Genomic DNA, 7227 nt, shown 5'->3' with positions numbered 1-7227 from the left:
CCATTCAACATCAAAACTCAAAAATTTCTCCATAAATCAAACACCCATAACACCCTTACAAACTTTAACAAAGCAACAATCAAAAACTCAAACTTACCTATGGATGAGACTTCTTAAATCTTTACCAAACTTGGTCTTCTTGCTGCCAATCTACTGCCCAAGTGGTGTAGACTAACTTTGATGAAGGAAGGTAGAAGGAAAGAAGCTTGAATCTCATATGCATGGAGCTTCAACCATGCGTCAATGGAGTTTTTTTGGGAGCAAATTTTCTATTGGTTCTAAGGTTGAAGATGAAGATGTATATTCTGCCCAAATGAAGCTTTAGTGGTCCACTTAAATGAGTTAGTGGACCACTATGTAAGAATTAAATCATTGTTTATTCTAAGGTTTCATTTTTCCACATTTAACTCCCAATTTTTGCTATTTAAATTAGGTACCACCAATTTAATTTTTCATGACATTTTTCAAGTGTAATATTATTTATTTTTAATGAAAATTTAGGTCAAAAGACAACTCGGGGTGTCAAATGACCACAATGCCCCTGTTCGGGTTGCATTCCCGATTTTTCGGTAACACCGGGTTTTGTCCGTTTTTCGATTTCTCGCTTTTCTTTGTACTAATTATTTAATTTTTCTTTGATATTTCTAATGATATTTCTACTTCAACTGATGTTTCTTTAACTCCTAAAAATATTTTTCAGGGTTTCCCGCGGTCCAGGGCTAGTCAACGGTCCATGCCGTGACTTCCCGGTGCGGTCACCCATCGCTAGGGTTCTCAGATCGCTTAACTTAGTTACATTTCTTTACTATTATTTTTCCTTTATTTTTCTTGTATTTTCTTTTCTTGTATTTCATTATTTAATGTCTCCTCACTCATATCGAAGTGTAGTTCTAGGCATTCTAGCTGTCCGGACAACACTGGTCACCGGAACAGTAGAACGCACTACCGAACTTAGGGGTGTTACAATTCTCCCCCCCTTAAAATAAATTTTGTCCACGAAATTTTTCCCAATAGCCATCTTACAATAGTCATACGTTTATTTTCTCCTTTCTATATGATCATATAATCTTCTTTCTCTCGAATTTGTATAAGACTTTTAACAATCTAATACAATATTTAATTTGTTTGTATAACACCAATCTTCTCTTACTATTGTCCTGTCTAATATTTCGATTCATGTTCCTTCTTGAATGACCCTTGAGGTCATGTTAGAATCATTTATCTAGTCATTGGTCCTCTGACCATTCTAGTCCATAGTCTTCCTCACATTCGTAACATTTCTTTGTTATATTTAAACCAACTGTTCGAATTTTTACTTCCATAACTCTTTTTATCTTTCAATATTCTATAACTTACTTTCTTTTGTACTGAACTATAACCTTTCGATATTCTAACCTTTGAGTTTTAGATCCCTAAGTAGGATTTTCAGACTTATTTCTAATAATTAAATTCTATCATGGCATAACTATACCAAAACAGATGCTGTTGGCAACTATTCTTATCTAGGTGCACTATCAGATAGTACGTAGCTCTACACAATAATCTCAAGTCAGTACTGTAATCTGCAGCTTACAGTATAAATATCAAGAACATTGCATAGTTACTACGATACATCCCAATAGATCAAATTTTCCTATCTTTTATCCTTTTTGAATTCACTAATATCCCGAACTTATTATGATTACAATATCCATTAACAATTACTAACAGTGACATCCTTGCCCTCATCTAGAGCAATTCCATTACTGCATCTTACTTTTACGTCCTCTTGCCTTACATTAAGTAGGCTCGCCAATTAGCTTTATAATTTATGGTGTGTTAGAAAATACTTTTCACCAATAAACTCTTTCAAAACTAATTTCACTTATTATCACAATCCTTATTTTAAAGGGCTAATCACTAATGCATCAAAATTTATTCCCCTGTAAAGCAATAACAATAGAACATATAGTTCTAACACTAACATAAAAGTATGCAGACCCCAGGTCAAACAATACATATATATATCTTAGTTACTATTTGAGAAAGTACCAGCAATAATATCAAAAGTCTAAGTCTCTTCTCTCTGCCGTATAGCGTATACTCCAGCTAGAGCATCACCCTATTCTAGCTGATTCATAGTACTCTGACTTCTAGGTGTACTACCCCTACCTCTACCTTTGCCTCTACTAACTGATGGTGAACTCTTTGGGGTAGAAACTTGGGTTGATCCCTTTGGTGTAGTAAATGATCCAGAATGACCTGGATTTACACAATCCCTAGCAAAATGGCCAGTCTCTCCACAGTTAAAACATGCTCCTACGGCTCTATAACATACCCCACTATGTGGTTTACCACAAGTTTCACAAAGTCGATCTGACAGCGCATTCTGGTTTCTGTTGAGTTTGTTGATTGGATCGAGGTGGTTTCTGTCTAGAAGATCTATCTCTACCGGACTTCTTACTATCTCTGTTGTATCCCCCAAAGTTTTTCCTCTTTCCAGTAAGACCACTAGAACTCTGTTCTACTGACTTTCCCTCTTTTTCTGTCTTCTCTGATTTCTTTTTCTCAGAAGCTGCTTCAGATTCAATTCTTTCTAATTCTAGTGCTTGAGAAATAAGTTCAGAGAAGTTGTTATGTTTGAATCCGACCACTTGTAATCTGATACTAGGCTTCAAGCCGGTTTCAAACCTCTTACATCTCTCCCTACTGGTAGAAAGTAGACTTACTGCATAATGGCTCAGGTGGAAAAATTCCCTTTCATATTCAGCCACCGATCTACTCCCCTGTTTTAGACTTAGGAACTCTTGCGCTGTTTCTACATAAGCATCGTGACATATTTTTGTCCGAATTCTCGAGAAAGTCACCTGAGTTAGCACTGCAGGTTCTACCAAACTGTGGGGAATGGTTTTCCACCAGTTATAAGCATCCCCCTGTAGCAAAGATACTGAGTATTCAAATTTGAGCTCCTTTGTGCAGTGCAGTTTTTTGAATACCCTATCCATCCTTTCTAACCACTGTTCTGCCTCTAGAGGATCTACTGTCCCCTTGAACTCTGTAGCCCCATATTTCATCAATTTGTCATATTGTCTAGCAGAAGACTGTGGTTGTACCATCGTGTCAGATTGGGGCTTGATGAGGCACATTACGACCATTTATTGGAACATTGCAGCCCTCACGAGCGTAATCGAGCAGGAATCGCAGATGCGGGCTGGTGTCTTCTTGAACCACTGACATTATGTAGGGCTGGGGCATCCCCTTGCACCTCAGCCTCTATCGATTGATCGACTGAACGATCACCCTCTTCCATAGTCAATGCGAGGATCTTAGACCTCCTAAACAAATAACACAAGGAGATTTCCTCCCGTTAGTGCATATTTATAATGTAATGTACTGTATGTATCAGACAACGATATTGAGCAGTTGTACTATAAAGAAAGAATATTCAAGTAACATATGAAAACAAAATTTAAAAAAACTAGCTCTGATACCACTAAAACATGTCACACCCTACCCCTCTGTAAGGCATAACATGATCCCATAGTATACCTAATGAATTACCAACTTCGCCTACTGATAACCCATTAATTACACTACAAGGGATTTTCAAAAACTTTTCTTACTTCTTTTACAGTGGTGAGCACTATTTATAGGTGTTAAAAACCTTTTTGAACTGAGGTGAATAAACTAACACATTTAGACTATTAGTAATTTCTGTAAAAAAATTTTGGCAGAGTGCCCTCCGTAATTTGGATAAAACAGTTCTTCAAAAACCTGTAAAAAAACACTTCAATATTTTTCTCAATCTCAAACTCTAGCATAATTCAACACAAATCCACAATAAATTTTCAAAGACTGAGATACAAGAAATATAATGCAATTTTTACAAGTCCAAATACTCATAATTTATTTTACAACTTTAATGTATAATTTTAATTTACAACAGCTCAAAACCAAGAACACTATATACATACAGTGAAAATACATTACAATATAAAAAGCAGAATATGGTATACTCAATATACCCGATGATTTCTCGCTGAATGTACTAGCGACCTAGTCACGCCTGTCGATCTGTCTACTGCGACAAAGAATGAAAAGCTATCGCTGAGTAAAATTTACTCAGTGGTGCACAATAACAATTTGAAATGCAATATATAAATCTTTTATTGACAGTTCACAAATCAAATGATTCACAATTCCATTTCACAATTTACAAAATTCACCTAACACAAATTTGATCAAGTAATTGAATAATACCGTTTTGCAAATCAATAATACAATTCGATCAAATAACTGAATAATACCGTTTTGCAAATCAATAACACAATTTGATCAAATAACTGAATAACACAATGTTGCCAATCAATAACATAATTTAGGCCATGACACAATTTTTCCACACATGCCGTGTTGTACACCACGACAAGACACACTCACCCCAATAATCGAAATCAATGAGGGAGGAAGCTAGCTGAATAATGAGTAGTCATCCGCACTCACCTCAGATTGGGAAGTCAATGAGGGAGGAACATAATCACACTCACCCCAGACTGATAAGTCAAAGAGGGAGGAATATATCAACAGTGTCATGCCAAATGTGAATCAAAACAATTTCAAACCACAATATTTCATATAAACCATAAATCACATTTTATCTCAAAATTTCCATTTGCAAAGTTGGCAATACAATAAGTTCCAAATAATATTCCCAAAACCAAAGCAATCAAAACTTATTCATAACTCATTTCTCTACATAAATTTGCTAGTAAAAGTAGTGAATATAAAAGTATTGTGCACGGACATAATTTAAAACTATAATGTTGAATTAAATTTTTAAACAGAAAATGAGAAGTCAAACTTATTGTGCACAAACACAATTTAAAATAATAACATAGAAATAATCATAATTTATTTATATTGAAAAATTCAAAAGAAATACTTATTATGCACAAACCTCTGATAACTGTCTCTTGGCTTTGACTCAGTGTTTCCTTCCCCTCCCTGAGTCTTTGCTAACTGAGAAACACAATTTGAAGTGTTTCAGTACTCATTTAAACTGTCTCTAACAATAATGTTTGATAATTAATTCACTGAATTCATTTATTCGCTTAGTCAACCTACTATGTCGACCCTTGGTACATTCTAGGTAATTTAGGTTTTAATGTCATTAATATGTCACATTCGATAGTCTTTTAGGGTTGGTACATGTTACCAAATTAATTTCCGTGTATACTGCATTTTCTTGCGATTTGCTGGATTCCGGGATACTAGTTTGACCTAGCCAGACGACCTAGTTCCCTCGGTTTTTGGGTTTTGATCAAAACTACAAACTTGTAGATCTATGTCTTATGGAACGCGGGGAAAAATTTCAGGTCATTCTTAGTTATGTAGCCCAAGTTATGGTCATTTTACTATTGTTGGTCAAATTGCACCAAAATTGGTCATTTTAGGTCACTTTAGGTCATTTTAGGTTAGGCCAGTTTTTGGACCCGAACTTGTGCAAGCTGTTTGACTTACTCATGGTCATTTCTAGTGTCTTCATAAGACTTGTAGATATGGGTCTTAACTATTCATGGTTAAAATTTCAGGTCAATTGGACCTGTTTTGAGTGAGTTATAGCCTAAACACTAACTGCTACCCAAATGGTCAATTTTCAGGCCTCATTTGCACTTAATCCGGATTTGGTCATTTTTGAAGCTACCTTGCAAGCAGAATTTTGGCAAGCTTCCTTCATGAAAGTTGGCACATTTTGTGCCTAGTTTCACCTCCAATTGGTCTCATACCAATTGGAGCCACACACTTAAAGTTATAGGCCTAAAATACAAACTGCCTTATTACAATTCTTGCATACATATCAAACATCACTTTTAACACTCACCAAACTTAACATTCAAACTAATTCTGGTTGTACCATGACCTAAACATAATTCACAACACATTATAGGTCATTTTGGCAGCTTATAATTACATTTAATGTGCACCAACAAGTGCAGAATTTGCCCAACTCAATTTACAACAATTTAACTCCATAACCAAGCTCATTCACATGTCCAACCTTCACACCACTATACATACATTCAATCTGCCATAACAACCAACACATTTTAACATCATTATTCCATAAACCAAGCATGAATTCCAGCATTCTTCAAGAGTTAACAAACTGCCACAATGGTACACTTACATTCCATTACTTTCCAAGCTTTAAATCTCATTTTACATTTACATATACTAAGTATACATTACCCAAACAATTTCCTACACAATATACATTTAATCAATCATTTAATTCACCATTTACAATCACAAATAAACTGCCTTCAAGGTGTTTCCATGGCTGCCAAAAGTGCACATTCCCATTCAACATCAAAACTAAAAAATTTCTCCATAAATCAAACACCCATAACACCCTTACAAACTTTAACAAAGCAACAATCAAAAACTCAAACTTACCTATGGATGAGACTTCTTAAATCTTCACCAAACTTGGTCTTCTTGCTGCCAATCTACTGCCCAAGTGATGTAGACTAACTTTGATGAAGGAAGGTAGAAGGAAAGAAGCTTGAATCTCATATGCATAGAGCTTCAACCATGCGTCAATGGAGTTTTTTTGGGAGCAAATTTTCTGCTAGTTCTAAGGTTGAAGATGAAGATGTATATTCTGCCCAAATGAAGCTTTAGTGGTCCACTTAAATGAGTTAGTGGACCACTATGTAAGAATTAAATCATTGTTTATTCTAAGGTTTCATTTTTCCACATTTAACTCCCAATTTTTGCTATTTAAATTAGGTACCACCAATTTAATTTTTCATGAAATTTTCCAAGTGTAATATTATTTATTTTTAATGGAAATTTAGGTCAAAAGACAACCCGGGGTGTCAAATGACCACAATGCCCCTGTTCGAGTTGCATTCCCGATTTTTCGGTAACACCGGGTTTTGTCCGTTTTTCGATTTCTCGCTTTTCTTTATACTAATTATTTAATTTTTCTTTGATATTTCTAATGATATTTCTACTTCAATTGATCTCTCTTTAACTCCTAAAAATATTTTTCAGGGTTTCCCGCGGTCCAGGGCTAGTCAACGGTCCATGCCGTGACTTCCCGGTGCGATCACCCATCGCTAGGGTTCTCAGCTCGCTTAACTTAGTTGCATTTCTTTACTATTATTTTTCCTTTATTTTTCTTTTATTTTCTTTTCTTGTATTTTATTATTTAATGTCTCCTCACTCATATCGAAGTGTAGT

The sequence above is a fragment of the Hevea brasiliensis genome, chromosome 7, assembly GCF_030052815.1.
Source record: "Hevea brasiliensis isolate MT/VB/25A 57/8 chromosome 7, ASM3005281v1, whole genome shotgun sequence".
In the NCBI taxonomy this organism is placed as follows: domain Eukaryota; kingdom Viridiplantae; phylum Streptophyta; class Magnoliopsida; order Malpighiales; family Euphorbiaceae; genus Hevea; species Hevea brasiliensis.
Note: the sequence above shows the minus strand (reverse complement) of the source record.